This window comes from Castor canadensis, chromosome 2 (genome assembly GCF_047511655.1).
Source record: "Castor canadensis chromosome 2, mCasCan1.hap1v2, whole genome shotgun sequence".
In the NCBI taxonomy this organism is placed as follows: Eukaryota; Metazoa; Chordata; class Mammalia; order Rodentia; family Castoridae; genus Castor; species Castor canadensis.
This window is the reverse complement of record NC_133387.1, coordinates 77,370,749-77,391,317: the sequence shown is the minus strand read 5'-3', so window position 1 is coordinate 77,391,317 and position 20,569 is coordinate 77,370,749. Positions and strand designations below refer to the sequence as shown.

The 20,569-nt window shown below is 36.2% G+C and overlaps 1 long non-coding RNA gene across 2 annotated transcripts; it reads right to left on the bottom strand.

The window, feature by feature from the left end:
- Positions 1–2,785: 2,785 nt before the first annotated feature.
- On the bottom strand, positions 2,786–18,759 carry LOC141417354 (uncharacterized). Of its 2 annotated transcripts, none has more exons than XR_012441889.1 (3): positions 18,422–18,759; positions 17,573–17,794; positions 2,786–3,273 (listed from the first exon to the last, which is right to left on the bottom strand). It is a non-coding gene; the product is annotated as an uncharacterized lncRNA (long non-coding RNA). The 2 variants fall into 2 exon arrangements; XR_012441888.1 differs by lacking the exon at positions 2,786–3,273 and adding an exon at positions 9,973–10,599.
- Positions 18,760–20,569: the final 1,810 nt, after the last annotated feature.

Sequence of the window (20,569 nt, the reverse complement as noted above, 5' to 3'; positions counted from 1 at the left end):
TGTTAAAAATAAATCTAGAAGGTACTCCATTACTAACAGTAAGTAGAGAAGCAAGAAAATTGGGTCATTCTGGGTTTTGACTCACAAATAAGATTACTACTTATGATAAGAGGATTTACCATGAATCTCTTCATGACCACAGTTGGAGCAGAACCAAAGAGGTGATACAGGAAAGATGACCTGAATACAGTCATCAGAGACTAGTAGCAATAAAAAGGTGACTTGGAGCAGAATGGAAGTATGTATTAGAAACCAGAACAAGAGTTTCCTTAGCTGAAAAGTAGAGATGAATCAATTCAGGTTGTAATACACTTGTACATGGAAGCAATGCTAGGAATCTCTCTATATAACTACCCTTATCTCAACTAGCAAAAATGCTATGTCTTTCTTATTATTGCTTATGTCTTCTCTTCAACAAAATTGGAGAAAAGGGCAGAACAGGTTGTGCCTGGAAGCAAGGAAGATGGGGGGAGAGGGAGGGGATGAGGGGCAGAAATGACCCAAACAATGTTTGTACATATGAATATATGAATAAAGAGAAAAAAATCCTGACATCAGAATCAAAAAAGAAAAAAAAGATGTAGTCTAAAGACAGAAAAAGTGATCTGACCACCATATCATGACTCAATTCATCACTATCAATTGTACCCAAAAGCTAACAGTTAATGACCTACCAAGTTAGGATTTTATAATTAAAATGTGTGAGATTCATATAAATGTTAGATTTCAGTGCACAAGTGATAGGAAAGTTCAAAAGTAGCAAAATGATGCAACACAGAAAATAAAAGAATGGAGTATGTTCAGGGCACATGAGACTTTTGCAGTTATTGGAGCATAGGTTGAATAGAGCAAAAAGATGACGGATATTGCAATTGGAGTCAAGTTGGTAAGAACTATATAGACTGAGCTAAAGAATTTAGATTGCTGCTAGAAAAACTTGGCAGCCATTAATGATTATAGAATAAGAGGGTACATCTATCATATTTGTGTCTAAAAAGAAACAAAGACAGTTTTGTGGGTGGAGTCAAGTCCTATCATTTGCCAATGATAGGCAAAGGATGGTGAGGCTCTCTTCTGAGGAATGTCCCTGGGGATGATGATAAAATTGCAAATTTTAAAAATTTGTAACTTGATAGAAGCAGTAACACATAGTGACTAAAGTTGGAGGGTATCAGGAGACACCAAGAACTCACTCATTCAATATCCAAGAGAAATTACTGAGGGCATCATGTACTTGTTGCCAAGGGATAAAATGGCAAACCAAAACATATATGGCTCGTGTGCTCTTGGAAAACAGTGGTGAAGTGATAATTATAGTTATTTAATAATTACCCAAATGTGCACATTCTTTCAGACAAGTTTTGCGAAGAAAACATGTGTTTTGAAAAAGCTCATGAAAAACCTGAGAGAACATCTAAGAGCACATCTCACTTTAAGAGATGCAGGATACATAAGAACAACTAAGCAAAGAGACAGCTAAGAATGTTCCAGGTACAGAAAGAACATGGGCAAAATTCCTTCAAGGAAGAGAGTCTAGCATCGTTAAACTTGAAATGCTTTCCGTGGGCTCATGATGAAGGGTGACTCTGTGAGATAGAAAATACAGGAAGAGAGCAAGTCTAAGTGTGATGGTATGAGAAAGGAAGAATAAGTGCTGTGTTTTGGGCACTTCAAGTTTAAACATTGTTTTAGCTGTGTATGGCAGGCAGGTGGACAGAGACACAGAAATGTTAGATTCTTTCAGCGTTCACATGGTACTTTTATTCATGGCACGGTAAAGTTACGCATTGAATATATACAGAAATAAAGAAAATAAGATTAAGAATGGGATCCTAGAGAAAAACTAAAAATTAAGAAACAAATAAAAAGACAGTAACAGAAACTGCAAAGAGGTGGTGAAAAAAAACAGAACACAGAGTGTTCTCATGAGAGCCAAAGGCAGCAATTTCTAGAGAAAATGGTTCATTGGGTCAAATGCCATGCAATCAAGTATAATGTGATACAGAGTCCATGCTTGGTCAAGTCACAAGTCACAGGTAACTTTAGCAAAAGCTGATTTAGTTTAGGAGAGAGTCAGAAAATCTATTGAGCAATGAAAAGAGGAAAGTTCCATAAACAGTAAGAAGCAACCAACCAAAAAGTACCCAAAATCTACTTTCATTTATATAGCTCTTAGTCACCCTTAAATTTTTTTATATGAATCAATATTTCAATCTTCACTAAGTTTACAAAGTCTAATTGCATGGAGAGTGATATGGTTGATGTGGGACAGTTTACAATTTTTGAGACTAGCCTGATAATTTGAAAAAATCAAATCTGACATAACTTGAGAGAACAATATTTTTGTTTTTGTGATTTCCTTGCAAATCAGATTTGGTCTGCAGAAAGGCAAAAGTTATATCTATAGAGAAGATATCATCTTATATACACGGCAGACTCCAAAAGAACATCCAGTAGTGTGGGTAGTTAGGTAAATATTCTCCCCTTGGTTCTGGTACTTTCCACTGGACTTTCACCTTCTCAGTCTGAACTTGCCTACTGGGGAAGCAAAGAATGTGGTAGAAACATGTGCCAGCAAGTGTATGCTTATTTCAAAACAGTACAAAAGGATAGAGCATGTACAGTGCAGTGATTGGATGTGTTACAAAGTAAATGACCCCCAGAAAGTGACTGGCGAACACAAATTTAGGTAAATTTGGTTTGCAGCAGCTTTATTGAGGTATAGTTAACATATATATATATATATATCATTACCATCCCCACAAAAACATACCATATCCAACACTTCTCAAAGTTTCCTTTGTGTCCCCTTCTTTCTGTGTTTTTATGTTTGTTTGTCTGTTTGTTTTTGTGGTAAGAACACTTAATATAAAATTTACCCTGCTAACTTTTGAAGTGCACAATACCATATTGTTAGCTGAAGACAGTGTACTGAGAACAAATGTCTAGAACTTATTCCTGTGACACAGTTGAAATTTTAAGTCCATTGAACAGCAACATTGCTCTTTCTCCCACCAGCCCTTTGTCCCCAACAATCATGCTTTTAGTCCCTGCTTCCACGAGTTTGACAAAGATTTGTCACGTAAGCAGGATCATATATGCGTGGCTTATTTCACTTAGCAAAATGTCTGCCAGGTTCATCCATATTATCATAAATGGTAGAGATTTCTTTTTTAAGTGCTGAATATCTCATTGATGTATATATCACATCTTTTTTATCCAATTGATGTAGATGGACTCGGGTTTCCATATCTTGACTTTGTGAATTCTTTCCTGCAATGGACAGGGGCATGTAGGTATCTTAGATTCCAATTTCAATTCTTTTGGATATATATTCAGAAGTGAGAAATGAAACTATACTTCTCCAATTGTTGATGTAATTTTATGAGTATTTTAGAAGTATTTTTAAAAGACACATGCCTCTTAATTAATGTCCTAGGATGAATTTATTCAAAGGAGCCAGACGTATACCTGCAATCCTAGCACTCCAGAAGTAGAGGCAGTAGGGTTGTAAGTTTGAAGTCAACCTGGGCTACACAGACCACAAAAAAACTTTAAAGTTTATGAGAAAGGACCAATTTTCCTCCCCATTATCCTCAGGTAGGAGGGAGGCAGGCTCCCATGCATGACCACCACAGAAACCAGAGAAGAAAACTAAAAGCCATATAGAGCTCAGCTGATTTCCAAGCTTATAATAAAGAAATAGAGCACATATTTTTGTCTCCATAATTAATTACTTTTAGATTGATTACTTCTGGAAAACTTCTCTCACACTCTGAAGAAATTCATAATTTAATTTCTAGAACACAGATGAGATTGAGAGTGGAAATATGTGGCATAATTTGAGATATAATTTGTGTGCTTGACTGATTTTATTTTAAGCACCATACCTTTGATCCATTTGATCCTTTAGATTTCACTTCATTCCCTTTAATCTACTATAAATTCTTTCTTATTATCAGCTTAGCCTAACCTTCTAAAACACAAATCATGCAGATAAAAATAGCTACACTATCTCCTGTTTCCCAGGTTGGAGAAAAGATGTAGTGAGCATTTTATAGATATCATCCCATTTTAAAGATGAGGAGACAGAGACTCAGAGAACAAATGCAGTTTGTCCTAGGTCACACAGTAACTGTAAAAGCAGTAGTAGAAACTCAGGTATAAATCTGAAACCTAAACCTTTGCCCTCGCCACACTAATCCATTATTATACCAACAGCTGAATGGAAGGTGAATTGGAGACCTGGTTACAATGCATCACAAAATGAGAGGAGAAAACAAACACAATACATAGGAAGAAGAAAAAAACTTGTTAAAGTATGTGAAGCCAAAGCTTCTTATGTGGTTTGAACATTTGTTGCTACAGCTGAAAATGATCAGATTTAGAAATCCCAATCAAGTGCTCACAAAATGACTTTTATTCTGAAATCAGTTTCCACATCACAACCATTTTTGTAACTTTCTTAAGATATACGTTTTTGCTTGAAAGTTTCTCTTAGTTCTTGAATTTGGACCTATCATTTTCTCTGGTCTTCTCTAAAAGTTGCCTTACTTTCCTCTGTGACTTCTGTTGGTTCTTCTTCAAATTAAGACATTTTTTCAGGGCCCAGCTTCCTCTTCCCACAGTTCCAGCTAGTCTGTCTGCCAGGCTAAGCTACTGAGGAAAGAGTGAAAATTTACCCAAAGCAGCCTGTTTCCCATGAGGGGAAAAAAATGTGGTGCTTTGCTAAATTGGTCCCCACTCAGAGGCATCCCCAGTATATTGTCAATTTTTTTATCCAATCATACAACTTGTTCATCTGGCCAACTACTGGATAAGAACAGGAAAGGAGAAAGAAACTTCTTCACAGAGACATGACGGATATCTCAAACTTGCTGTGCTTGTAGGTTACTACAATTTGTAAACAAATTGCTACAACACCGGGGCTTTTCTGTGTTGAGAAAAGTCTAGGCTAACTTTAATACGGAAATGACAATAACTGAAAATATCATCTACAGCCACATCAAAACAAACCCTAAAAGTGCACAATGTGAAAAACTGCTGGCACTCTACCCACACAGCGATAGTCATCACCACCAGAAGTGTTATCTCTGCAGGGCAGAAGTCTGAATGCTTAGCTAACCAGGAAGAATATCATAGACCCTGAGACTTACTGATCAAAGCAAGCTGAAGTTCCCTGAAGGAATCAGGATATGAACTAATATACATGTTTTCAAAATGAGGATACCCTTGAATATTGCCCCTGGCTATCGTAGTCTAGACCACACCCTTTGAGTTCCAAAGGAATTTGGAGAAATAAGTTAGGCCCGGCCAGCTCTCTTGTTTATGGTTTTAAGGTTGGAAACCTTGGAATTCCTTATATTTCTTCCACATCAAGATATTTAGATCTCAACCGCTTTAATATAACTAAAAAGAGATATTTGGATTGTCTGTGTCTCCATCCAGATTGAAGAGTTGTTTTTCAATTAGTACCATGGATTGTGGAATTTTCTGGCACGTGCCACTATGGGGGTAAACTGAAAGATAAAATAAACTTTAAAAGAAGAAAAAACAGTAGCACATTTTAATTAACTTCCGGTGAGGTTTAAGAAGACAGCGTAAACCACAATATGTCATTTTCCACAAGGCTGCTTTTTTTCATTTTTGCCAGGCAGTGCAGTTCCATTGCCACTATTAGCACTGATTTTAAATGTATTGTTTTTAATAAAAGTAACTGATTCATAAACAGGGAGAATACTCTAAACAAAATAATTCTCAGAAGAGCCAAGACAATATTGACTTGGCTGGATCTTTTTAAATTAATTCATCAAAATTAAAACATGAATATATCTTAATAATGACTGTCTTAAAATGTCTAGCTCACCACCATTTGTCATTTCCCTAAATAGTGCAACAAAATTTAAGTTTTCAACAAAAGACACACTCCACCTCTCTAGATGTGTATAATTAGTCTACAGAACTTTTTCCTTAGTGTGCCTCAACCACCTCTATATCATTTGCTGTACATAATATCCTAACTGTAACAATAAAAACCATGTAACTATAAATCATACCTATTTATTGGTATTTTGAGAGAACCTACCATCATGTTATTATAAAGTTAGATTAATTTTTCTTTATTTACTTTATTATTAGTATATTTTATATTATTTAACACTATCAAAGTCTTTTATCTTACAAAAGATGAAATCGTATGTTGGAAATGCTTTTACTTAGATTGAAAACTTGCCAAGATTGGAAGTATTATGTAAAAAACCTTCACCCATACAAGTGACCCAATGAAATGAGAGCTATTCACAATATATTAATTTATTACCTATATTTAGCAAACTTGGCAAACATGAGATTTGAAGAAGTTTTACAGCAAGAAAATTAACTCATTAACCTGGCAATTTACTCAAGGTTTCCCAAATCCATCTTGAATTCTGACCTTAGCCAAATATACACTTCATTGTTCTTAATGATGATTGTAGTATTGTTGGCTGATCAGCTATCTGAAAAATTAGCAATGCCCGTTACATTTTATTTGTGACACTGTATAGTTAACTTGATATAGTTGTTATATGAGCCCACATTTCATGACTATAGCAAAATACCTGAGGCAGGCTAACTATAAAGAAAAGAGGTTTATTGAATTCACAATTCTAGAAATTCAAGGACATTGTATCAGCATCAACTTGGTTCTGGTGATGACATCATTGCAAATGGCAGGAATGCATGTGGGAGGGAGAGATCACTTCAACAAGTAGGCAGTCAGAAAGCAATTCTGGATCCAGGTTCACTAGCTATTGTGAGAGCTCAGAAGTCGCCTGAGAAATACCTTAATCCCTTCCCCAGGCAGGGCCCCCAATGGTCTGAGGACTCCTCACAAGACCCTACCACTTACAGATTCCACAGTACTTCTACACTGCCACTCTAAGGACTGGGCTATCAACACTTGAGGCAAAAAAACACACCTGAGGCCACAGAAAGTGTTACAGATGTGTGAGAAGTTTGCAGCTTTTTTGAAAGAATTGTGTTGAAAAACATTACATAAAACCTGCATTCGTTTCAAATAAAATAGCTGTAGGCCACATACATGATGTGTGAATTCTAATGATAAGTTCTTCACCTACTGTAATTGTCCAGGATTCGCTTACTCTTCACATACCTTTAGGACTCATTCTGACAGAACCCTGCATTCCACCGCCCCCCCCCCACCATTCTCATAGAAATTTCAGAAAAGAAAGGAGATCCTACTCTTTCCCCATGGCATCTGCTCAAGTGTCAGACTTATGAGGAAAGATCAGAAATTCTACTTTTTATATGCTTTTGAAAATGATACAAACTCAATTTTGAAGTGTTTCTTTTCTTATGTCACTATTAGTATTAATAATCACCTCTTATATCCTTTTCATCTCAGTTAGTCATCAAACCTGAATTGATATAAGGCAGCCTGATTACATTGTCTTCCTTCTAGGCTGTCCTCTTGGGCAGCCTCAGAATTGATTTTTGTCCTTTCAGGATTGTTTAAGTCTAAGGGCACTGCATATATGGGATCAGACCTCCCTGGGATTCAGAAGGTAGCTGACAAAATAAGAACTGACTGCTCCAGACTAGAGAAATGACCTCCTCCTGCCAGTCAGACAAACAAGAACAGGTATGGCCCATTCTGCTGATATACAGGGCATCAGTTGAGTGAGGAAAGGAGGAAAGAAGAATCAAAATCCTAAATTGTGACAAATCACCTTAATTTTGCCTATATAACTGGAAAACTAAAAGTATAAAAGCAATGTATACCCAATTAACAAAGCTAGGCCTATTCCAGCATGATCAAATCCAAATGCAGTGTGCAGTTCTCACTAATGTCCCTCAGTGCCCATCTCAGAGCACCTGTGGATATATTTTTTCCTACTCTTCCATTGTCCTCTTACCTCCTCCATGATCTAGTGTCTTCCTTTCAGCCACTGAATCAAGCTCACAGTACATCATTGTGATGGTTAATCTTGATTGTCAACTTGATTGGATTCTTCTGTGTGTGTCTGTGAGGGCCCGACCCAAGAATACTAACTAAGGATGAAGGCTTGCCCTAAATGTGGGCCACACCATTCAATAGGCTGGGGTCCCAGTTAGAAAAATAGGGAAAAGAAAAGGAAGTCCACTAGCACGGGCTTATTCCCCTCTGCTTCCTGGCCACCATAATGTGAGCTCCTCTGTTCACAATACCTTCCACATCACCACAGACTGAAATCTCTGAAACTGAGAGCCAAAATAAATCCTTCCTCCTTTAAGTCATTTTCTTAGCTATTTTGTCATAGTGTTGAAAAGTACAACACAATCAGTCATCGATCTACTTTACCCTTGAGAGTCCTTTCATCCTCAGTAAGGATCCTTTCCTGATCTAGCCTCCTAAGGACTCAGGAGCAAGACCAGTAGTGACTCCTTTGATAAGTCTGGCCACCTCCTCTAGTATAGTTCCAGTGAGTTATGAATGCAGCATCCCTTCATTGCATCTTTTTTTTAGTATGGGACAGAGCCTCAGGATAAGGTGTAGTATTTCTTTCCAGAAGGGAAGGGAAGGAAGAACACTCTATCTTGCTGCACTTACGACTGTGACTCCCTAACTTACCTTGAAAGCATCTTATGATAGTATGTTTAAGAGTCTATGGACACCTAGGCTTCAAAGAACAAACAAAAGTGATGGAATCAAGGCAGTTCACAAATGTCCTCCTTTACTTTGTAACATTTATATTTTCATAGCTATCAGATAAAGAATCCAATATATGCCATGCTTAGGATACAGGTCAAAGAGCTGGTACAAATAGGTATTAGTCACAAGCACTTATGATTTTTACTTCTAATGCTCAGGATTTTATTTTTGTCCTCTGTCAATACTTCATTCTAGAGTGAGATTAACTATTCCTCAGGGGGAGGAGAATGTGAGATATTCAAGGAATCCTGAAGTACAATGTTTCTGAAGCTTTTCTATTACATGAGTGAAATATTCTTCAACAATTTGAGTGGTGGTTTATTTCTTTGTTTTGAAAAACCACTCCAGTGTTCTTTTCAGTTATACAAAATTCCTGTTCCTCAGCAGTGATAGTTGATATTTCAGCTCTAAAGGTTTAAAATTTCTTGACAATAAATTACTAATGGTTATGCCAAAGACAGAGCTGCATCTCTGCAGACCAAGTAATATTTGAGGAAAATATGCTTAGCCAAGAGAAGGAAAAGAAAAATGAGTAGAAGTCAAGGCACCCATCCAATCTCTTCACCTGAATACTGCGAGGGAGTTGTTGAAATTCAGAAGGTGACAAAATTAATTCCTTGAGTACATGCACACAGATAGACTTGTTCCTGGACCTGCAGTGCTGAAAAATAATGGAATTTTTTACATGTTTCTTTTATATTTGGCTACTTGAACAGATTCTTACTAATTCTAATAATTCTTCAGTTACATTTTTGGTGCACAATCATATTATCTTTATTTAAAGATAATGTTACTTTATTCTTTGGAACAGTCATAACTCCTCTTTCTATTTCCTGCCTTATTACATTAGCTGCAAAGCAGGTCTTTTAAAATTTAGTTTTAATGGTGAAAAGAATATTGAAATTCTTGAGTAGTCTTGAGAAATACAGAGTTGAAAACAAATTCTAAAAGACAGAGAAACTGAAGAACTATTGCAACAATTTAAGTGTGCAATGAAATGATGCATAGAATAGGATGATTACTAGAAATACACACAGAAAGGGAAATAACTAAATAATATCTCATATTTAAAAAGTAACACAATGGGGAAGATTGATAAGCAAAAAAATTACTCCATAATTTTCTAATGTACTGTTGGTGGACTAATGAATAGTAATCAAGATTGCTACATTTTAATAGAAACTGAAATGTATTACAGCATAGAAAGCTGAAGAATACTAAAAAGTAAATTAATCTTTCTTCTTATTTTATAGACAGTGCATATACACAGATCAAGGGAAATCAGCACATACCAAATGTTCTACCATATCTTTGTGGTCTCACACAATCCCACTCAAAATCACATTTTTGTAAAGTTTTCATGCTATGTGAAATAACTACAGATATACAGTTGTATATAGAAATGATTTCTCGAGCAATGTTGAGAGATTATTGATGCTAAAATTCCCCAAATTAGTTACAACTTACAAATCTTTTCTATGATTTTCTATTATGATAACCATCATCCATCATTCCAAATTCCATTCTACCAATTCCAATCTACCTCTGGTTTCTGAATACAAACATGTTCTACCCTTCCATATCCACACATCAGTCCTCATTCCAGCTATGTACACAGGTAGAAGCCTGTTTAACCTTCAGAGCAATCTTTTTCCTATTCCTTGAAGCAGAAGGACTAATGGCAAAGAAGAAGAAATTAGGGATTCAGGCAGCAAGTTTCCAGAGAAGGAAAATTTCAGTCACTTTGCCCTTTCTGGGCAAATGTTGGGTAGACCAGAAGATCAGGCAGTTCACAGCAGTTCCATTTCAAAGTTGTCTGGCCTTCAACAGAAGTCAAGAACGTCAGTTGCTCAAAGCTCAGAAAACCATATTAATTGATGATACTGGTGCATCTGTTCTGTTTTCACCTAAAAACATAAAAATAGCATTCCTTGTGCCCTTCTCCTTCTTCTCTTCCCCCACACTCCCATCCATAGGCATACTCATTTCTTTTATTCAAAGGAGGAAAAACAGCAGCTTTTATTGTTTTCAGAGGCAAACCACAATGAAGTTGAAATTCATTTTTCTATAATCTCAAGTTTACTGCTTATTCTCCTGATCAAGTGGCTTTCTTTTCAGTCCTGGGAATTGAACCCTGGCTCTCACACATGCTAAAACAGTGTTCTATTACTGAATTATGCTCCATAGCCAATGGATGGAAGTTTTAAAGAGAGCAAAAGAACATTTTATTAAAACAGTTTAACATAAAATGATATAAATCACAAATAATTAAATTTGTCAAACTATACCACTAAGACTGTCACCATTTCAATTACAAATAATGACATCGTCAAAAAATTTAGTAACTACTGTTTGTGGAATAGCTTATCACTTTACTAAAGTGTTTTGTAAATATGCGATTTAAATTTCCTTATGCTGATGCTGAGAGTACATTTTTCCTGGTTGCATCCCCTGATCTTTTATTCTTACATTCCATCATCTTTTTAACTATCCTTCTGTTTTCAAATGACTCAGAGATCATCACCACAAAGGGGTGGAGAAGTCAGAGAAGATCTACTCTATGTCAATGGGAGGACGCCACTTTTATGCACCCTCTTAAGTTCTTAAAAACCTACTTCTGTTTTTAATGACTTAATGTCAGAGTCTGGCTTAGTTTTGACAATATTAGGATTAAGCATATGTGGCCTCTATTCCTATTTGCTTACTCCATTTACTCAGACATGTGAAAAAATGGATTATGAAATGTTTTCTTTACCATAGTTTTTGAGGAGCATTTTTTCCCTTTTATAGTTTTGGGACATCAGCTGTGGGTAACTTCTCCCAGACGGGGCTCCCAGATGTAGGAGTTAATCTGATTGGTACTGGGAACCCCTAGAATGTCAGGGATGTCCACTCTCACTGATCCTACTGCCCTCAGGTACTTTTTGATATACTAATTCAGCCAAAGTAGAAGGGAAAAGACATTTCCCCAGACATTTGTACATAGTAAAACAAACATGTATTGATAGCTTTCTTCATATTTCCAATATAAAAGTAAGGAATGCTTCTCTATTCAACTAATTACAAACTTACCACATCTAATATAATAAAATTCCTTAGCTCCACCTATAAGGAGGGTTGGATTAAGGTGCAAATGAAAGAAAGATGAATTCACAAGCAGCTGCAGAAAATAAAAGTATATAAATGTACTTCTCCCACGATGTAATAATCAAAAAACCAGCTGACTAGATTGGTCTTATTTGTGCAGGTGCCTGGTAGAATGAGCCACAGAAGAGCACTCCTTTGCTATTTTGTGGAAAAGACAATAGCCAGTTTTTTAAAATCTCATCTCTGTTGTGATCATTCTTTCTATTTTTCTATTCCTTGTATAGCTAAGTACAATTAGCATTATGAAAGGTCCTCATTGATGAAGCTTAATACCCAACTTAGGTTTAATTCTCACTTAGGGCCTTGTATTCATTTACTCAATAAACATTGTCAAGATATAGATAGATAATCCAGGCTCAGTGGCTCATTCCTGTAATCCTAGGTACTCAGAAGGCAGAGATCAGGAGGATCATGGTTTGAAGCCAGCCATGGCAAATACATTGAGAGACCCTATCTTGGAAAAAAAAAAAAAAAAAAAACTCATTCCAAAAAAGGATTGATGGAGTGGCTCAATGTGTAGGCCCTGAGTTCAAACCCACTACTAAAAAAAAAAAAAAAGAAATATAGATAGAATAGAGGAGGGGAGAAAGAGAAGGATTTATGTATATGTGCATACACACACATAGACACACACACATATGACATTCACAATTTCTTTCCTCAGTGTTTACCCTGAAATAGAGAAGTAGACTCATACAGAAATGTTAACAAGTCAGTAAGAAGTAACAGGAGAAACATTAGGAAAAAATACTAATAATGAATATATGATACTGGTAATCTATGACTGAAATGAAGTTGGAGAAAGTATAAAGTTGTGGAAAAGTGTAAAGAGAAAGGTGAAGGAAGGATGCCATCATTGGTTATTGTACTTTAAAAAACGAAATCATATGATGACATTTAAAACTAACAAACCAAATAATATGAGGTTAAATAGGGCAAAAAGAAAAAAAAACAAGAGAAAATCTCCATGCTGTCTTTTTAGACACCAAAGTCATAATCCAAAAGATAAATAATTAATAAGTTGGACATCCAAGATTAAGAAATTAGCTTTGTGATGTACACTGGTAGGAAAATGAAAAAGATAAAAAACAAAGAGAAATTTACAAATGGCATATCTAAAGGATTTCTATTTGGAATATATAAAGAACTCTCAGAAGCTGACAAAGTGAAAACAAAGAACTCAATTAAAACACAGGCAAGCGACCAGACCAGACACTTTTTGCTGTACAAAAAGCAAATAAACATATGAAAAGACATTTCATCATTAGTTACTAGGGAAGTGCAAACTGAAAGCAAGCACTAAACAGCTAGAACGCTCATGTATTGCTGGTGGGGGTGCAAAACTGTGCACCTCTTCAACAAATGTTTTGTAAGTTTCTTTGAAAATTAAACATTCACTTATAACATCATCTAGTAAGCCTTGTCTATATATTTACTCTAGAGGAATGAAAACTTACGTTCACTCAAAACCCTGTATACCATTGTTAATAGGACATTATTCATAATCACTAGAAAGTGGAAGCAATCCAAATGTTCTTCAGTATGAACAGGGATAGAAAAAAATTGTGGTATATCTATAGAATGAAATACTTTAAATGAAACAAATTGCTGATTCACACAAAAACATGAATGATGTATAAGTGCATTATGCTAAGTGAAAAAAGTAAATTTCAAACATATTTCATGATTTTGTTCATATGACATGCTGTAGAAGAAACAAACCTCAGGGCAGAGTTATCTACAGGTAATGGAGTTACCAAGATCAATGATTACCATGGATTACAAGTAGACGGATGGAGTGAGTACTATGAAAAGGCACTTTGAAGAAATGTATTGAGGTGATGAAGCTGTTCAGTATCCTTCTGATGGTGATAGTACGTGAGCTGACACGTGTTAATATCACTCTAGGTAATTTGGTTCTAGGTGAAAAATGTTAATTGGCATAAGATAAATTTAAAGTATTTTAATGGGAGAGTTTTCTAGATTAAAACAACCTAAAAATATAAAATAATTAGTTGTAATGCATGAAACTAGATTGAACACTGTTGATGCTTCAGTTGTTGTGGCTTTAACAAGAATAAAAACGATTTTGACCAAAAACAACAAATGTTGGCGGGGATGTGGAGAAAAAGGAACCTTCACACACTGCTGGTGGGAATGTAATCTAGTACAACCACTATGAAAAACAGTATGGAGACTTAAAAAACTGAAAAAAAAGATCTGCCATATCCAACAATACCACTCTTAGGGATATACCCAAAGGAATGCGACTCAAGTTGTTACAAAGGCACCTGCACACCCATGTTAATTGCAGCACTATTCACAATAGCTAAGCTATGGAAACACCCAGGATGCCCCACTACTGATGAATGGATTAAGAAAATGTAGTATTTATACACAATGGAATTTTATTCAGCCACAAAAAATAGTGAAATTTTGTCATTTGCAAGTAAGTGGATGGAACTGGAGAACATCACTTAAGCGAAGTTAGCCAGACTCCGAAGGCCAAAAATTGCATGTTCCCCCTCATATGCAGATTATAGACCCAAAAGAAATGCAGTAATATTATTGGACATGGGTCACACAGTAAGGGGAGACTGAGCATGGTGGAGATAGGGAAAGGGAAAGAAACCTAAAACTTGAATGTGTTGATGTGCTCACTGTAGAGGAGCAAATAGAGTAATCTTAAACTGGCAGAGGCCACTATGGAAAGGGGACAAGCAAGTAGTGAAGAGGTATGGTAGAGATGAACCAATTTTGTTGTAATACATATATGCATGGAAACAACACAAGGAATCTCCCTGTATAGCTATCTTCATCCAAAACTAGCAAAAATGCTATGTTTTTCTTTTTATCTTACATGTTTTTAATTCAACAAAATCAGAGAACAAGAGGATGGAACAAGTTCTGCCCAGAGGTGGGGTAGGGAGGGCAAATAATGTATGCACATGTAAGTAAATGTAAAAACAATAAAATAAAATTAAAAAATAATTGATATGTACCCAACAGTAAATGTTCTTAAGTATATAAAGAGTATCATGCTTATTATAAATTATTCTCATTCTTTTGAGATGTGTGCTGAGATGTTTAGACGTAAATGTAATAATGTCAACTACTTACCCTCAAATAGCACAGGCAAAAAAAGATGCACACGTGTGTATACACGTGTATGTTTGTGTGTTTAACCTAGGAGAATGTAGGCAACTATTCATTTTATTATTTTTCTAAATTTTCACAATTGAATATTTGTATTATAAAATATAAGGAAAACTTACCACTAGTTAATCAAAGGAGAGTTCATTTTGAGATATACAAAAGCTTAACCATACAACAAGAATACATTATAAATTTCTGCTTTTGTTGATCTTCTATACACACATTTCTGAATTTGTGTTTATTTTCACAAGGTTAATCTGTGTTACATAGTGAGAAAGTGGTAAAATATTTTGGGTAACAATATACTTCCTAACTGCTCTTTTTTCAGGGGTGGATAAAAGAATACAGTGCATTAACTGAGGGTTATCATCCAAGCATTAGGAAGAGTGGATCCAGGAAATACTGCTCTCCAGAGGAAGGGTCAGGGATACTTCAGAATACTGCCAGGGAGTCACACCTATTGGAACAGGTAAACAGCTCTGGGAGAGATAGAACTGAGAAAATCCCCAGTGTGTTTAAGCACACCGAGAGACTATTTATACAATTAAAGGAAAATTGGCTGAATTAGTGATTGGAATAGAAAGGCAAAGAAAAATAAGGCAATAAATAAGCTTCAGAGAAAATGAAAAGTATGTAACAATGGAAAAATAATCATAGTTCACTAAGTGGATCAACTATGAATAGTATTTACAGTATTTGAATAATCTACTGCAAAATTATAAAACAATATAGAAAAGGTAAGAACAAGGGAAGTATGTATGTGTGTGGTGAAGGGTGAAAGAGGGCACCGACAGAGAAGCAAATTTTTATTGCCCTAGTAAGAAGTCAATAGGAAATGCCTCAAATTGAAGTCAAGAAGTTGCAAAGCAAGAATTTTTAAGAGTTATAGAAGTTAGTATCAAAAGAAACAGCTAAAAGAACTGGAATTATTAGAGAACTGTATCAGTATTGCAGAACCACTGACTTTTTGTGTATATATATAATTTTAATGAAAGATGCCTGTAGAGATTGCAAAGATAATTACAATTAATCACTCTCCTGTATCCAAGGATTTCTTCTGTTAAAGACTTAGAATATAACTAATTTCTCAGTGCTACAGTTGGCCTTGCAACTTACTTTGGCCAATGGAATGCTAGCTGATGCTGCAAAAGCAGACTTGAGAAGTGCAAGCCTTTCTCTTGCACCTGTGTCATAAGCATAAGCAAATGCTTGGGTTAGTGACTGGAGAGTAAGATATACACAGAACAGAACCAATACTCCCCAGTCCTCCTGGAGAAAGGCAGCCCACATCAGGTGTCAGCCAATCTCCAGAAATGTAGAACCAGCCAACCTCAGCCTAAATGGATTCACCACAGACTAGAACTATATCACTGCCCATTGTTCTAAACCACTGAAATTCGGGATTGCTTGTTATGCAACATTATTGCAAGCAATAGAAAACACATATAATATCTCCAGAATGAAGCAATATGCTCTTCTGCTAAACAAAGAGATGTGATGTAAGCCTAGTTACCAGGTCTGCTTCAGCTCTAGCAAGGTGTGAAGAAGAGCAAATATTTGATGCATTTGCGGTGTCTTATTTGGCCATGTTCATTTCTAGAAATCCCCCTGCCTCTCAAGCTGAGTTGACTCTTGTGGTTAGGTAGTTAAATGAAAACCCAAATGAGGCAAACAGTTTGAGGAGGAAGGAAATGGTCCATGTTAACCAAGTCATTACACTTTCAATAAACACCAATGTTTTCATGCTGAACATTATATGCCAATTCATGTACTTGGACTTTCACTCAGTTTTTCATTCTGAAATATTATTGTGGCACCATCTATATTGCTAGTTCTCTTCCCACATAATTTGTAAAAAGAAAAAAAAAAGAAGAGTTTCTGTGAAGTTCTTTGAGTTTCACAGAACTCAGACTCAGGCACAGTCTAAGAAAATGCCTCTTTATCTTCAATGCTGTGACCTTAAAAAACAGTTCTAATTTTTTTCTTAAGTAGAGTACCTACCTTGTAAAGGTCATGATTTTTGCGAAGTGTTTAAAGTGACTGACATTTACTAGACATTTAGGAGATGCTAATTGCTGTTGTTATTGAAGCTTGTACTAAAGCTTCAATACTTTGAGCCAGGTAAGACAGGTCTAGTCTTATTAACAGTATCAATAACTCAGGTCTGAAGAATGAAAGATAAGGCTCATTGCTCCTGCTCATCCACATTACAGCCTGACCAGCATTCCCTGAAACCTTCTGCCCCAGTGTCTCACTAGACACTAGAGATAGTAAAAAAGAAGAAAACTATAATTGTAATGACAACCAATAACATTTTCTGAGTCCTCCTCTTTGTGAGATACTCTTTCATGGGCTTTCCTTGCATAAATCATGATATACTTATAATAAATAATCTTATGACTATGTATCATATCCTCTTTGAATGAAATCCCCTTTAATAGATGAGGGAAAAAAGAGGCAGACAGCTTAACTACCTTGCATTAAACATTCTCACAAGAATTAGCAAGGCCTGGCTCAGAGTCTGTCTGTAACTAGATCACTCTTGCCTCTCATGTTAACAATGGTTTCAAGTCTTACCTTTAATTCCCAGGAGCTAAGAGAGTGTGAAATAATAGTTTTTCATTATTGCTCTGAAGAGTTCCATTTGCCTTTCTCATAGAATCCCCACAATTGATCTCATAGGTCCAGATATTTCCTGAGGTCTCCTGTGATACCATTCTTGGGCTATCAACTTCATCAATAGCAGCCGTGTCAAAGCTAGCCTCTGGCATTTTGCAGTCTGGATCTCAGTGAGGGAGACTGACCAGAAAGTCATATGGAAAAATAGAAAATCACATAACATAGTGATTAAGAATGCATATGGAGTTACACAGCCTAGAAAAAATGCCCTGCTCTGCCATTATATAATCATGGCAAATACTTAACCCTCTTAGTCTCTGTGTTCTTATCTGTACAGTGGATGTAAGGACATCCACTGCATCTACCTGATAAGGTTCCTGTAAGTGTGATGGTGACAATAATTATGATGAATGATGGTTATATATAAAAAAGTGCTTATCACCATTTTGAAATAACAGACTACTACTTTCTCATTAAAATTCTTACCTCCTTTAGGCTCTTATTATAATGATTTTTCTCCACCATCTAACCTTAACTTTCTTCCAAGATATTGATTTTTATATGACAAATTGCCTCAGTTCAACCCTTTTCAAAATTAAATATCATTCAATAATTTCAAATTAGATACATTAACAACAGTAACAGAAAAACACTATGGTTTAAGCAATGATGTATGTAAGTATTTTTATGCCAATTGCTCTAATTAGGCTCTGCCAGATAGGAGAAAGAAATTTGGGTAATATGTTTTTATAAGAACAGATTTGGGGTCAAGAGATAAAGGGGGCAAGCCCGAGAATGCAGTCTTACCTCGCATAAAGGAGTAAGAATTGCTTGCTCCACAGCAACAGGACCTCAGCAACAAGAGCTCAAAGATCTCTGCCGCTGGCAAGACTCTCAATTCTTCTCTCCATCTCTCTCTCTCTGTGTCTCTTCTCTTGTACAATAGTTGGCAGCATCCTCATCTTCTACCCTATTTCCTTCATTCCTCTAAGCTTCTGTTCATGCACAGTTTCTGACATTTTTGCCTCTTTGCTGACACATGACCCTCAGAGTTTGACCATTTCTGATGACTTAGCCATAGCTAACTGATACCTATCTTATTTTCCCAGTCAAATTGCTGATAGAGAGATGCTAAATGACCCAGATTCTCTTTTCGTACCAGAACATGTCAGTCATAAGTCAGTAACTAGTCTGCATTGGTTATTTTCCCACCTTTGATCCAATGAGTGGTGTTGCAATAGGTGGAGTCATATAGTCAAGAAATTCAACCTACTCCTTCCCCATCATCAAGATCCTTGACCCATAAACAATCACCTTTTAGGCCCTTATGAGTATGGCAAGGTCCTGAGCCCATGTGGATTTAAGATTAGGATTGTGAAGATGGTCAAGATTATAGCAGCGTAGTTCACATAAGAATAAAAACACTTTTTATTGCCATTGTCAAGATTATTTTTATTAATAAATAAAATAAATTTTATTTTGTTTCTGTTAGAAACACTATGTGTCCTTCTTTCTGACATATTTCTTAATGCATAATGTTAACAATATTCTCACATTTGTATAGACTCTTACAATGATCAAAATTAAGTTCAACAACAAATGAAAAATTAACAATGGTTAAAATCAAAATGTGTTATCCTATCATATAATAGATGTATAGATTCTGGCAGTCCAAGGATGATTTGGCAGTTCCATAAATTCATCAGTAATTTACCTTTTTTGATTTTTTTTATTTCAATATTTCTACAGTGAGAAGCCTCATTTTCAACATACAAAATGGCAACCAGAGTGCAAACAATTGCATTTATTTTCCACAAAGCAAGATTGAGGGAAAAGAAAAAAAAGCACAATATAATACTCTCTCTCACAGCTCATTTGCCCAAGGTAACAACGGAAGCTGGAAATTAATCCATTAGATGAATGAATAGACCCTCAAAATGAATTTGGGTCCATGTTCTTTGCTACAGTCTCTGCTTTTGAATGTTCAACTCCTTCCTACAAAAGGAGCATACCTCCTCTCCAATACAGGCATCCCAATGTCTTCCCTAGCTACTGCACCTAGTGGTAGAATTGGGTGATGGACAGGACCTGGTGTACAGTTCTCTCAACTGTTCTTCATAGTGATCTGTAAACTAAGAGAGACCTGCCTCCAACACTCCCGATATACTCTGGCAAAAATATAGCAACCCAACTGCTATAAAATCTCTCCTGCAGAAATGGGAAGCATGGTGACCACTCCACACCCACTGGCTCCAGCAATTTTAAAACCCAACTGGGCAGAGTTGAACAGAAGCCCAACCCTGGCAGCAGAGTATGTTTCTCTCTCTTTTTTTGGCAGTAATGAAGTTTGAGCTCAGGGTCTCACACTTGCTAGGCAGGCATTCTATCACTTGAGATACTCTGTCAGCCCTAATACTATCTAGATTTTTTTTTTGATGTACGGGGATTTGAACTCAGGGCCTCATGCTTGCTAGGTGGGTGCTCTACCACTTGAACTATTCTGCCAGCTGGAATAAGTTTCTTGGTTGGGCCCTCTGGAAGCCTCTGGTTCTACTTTCTAGAAAAACATTCTCATTCATTTTCCCTGACCTTTGGCTTTTTCTCCAGGAAAATTACCCCATGTTCTGTATCATATCTGGACATTTTGAACAGGGTCCTGAAGGGTACAGTTTTAGAGATGTACATTGCTTTCATAGCTCATTTCCACCTGGCACCCAAGGTTCACTTAAGGGGTTTGACTGTCAAAGGGCACTGTAGGCCAAGTTTGGGGTTCCTTTGCCAATATCATTCCTCAAGTCTTAGTAAGGTTCTGATACATTTGCTTCCAATTAGTTTCACATACAAATAGCCAGGATCTTATCTATATTTACTTTTTTATAGCCTGGCAACTGTCACTATTTATTCATTCATTTATTTATAAATTGTGTATCTATTGTCCTCTCTTAAATGAGTGGG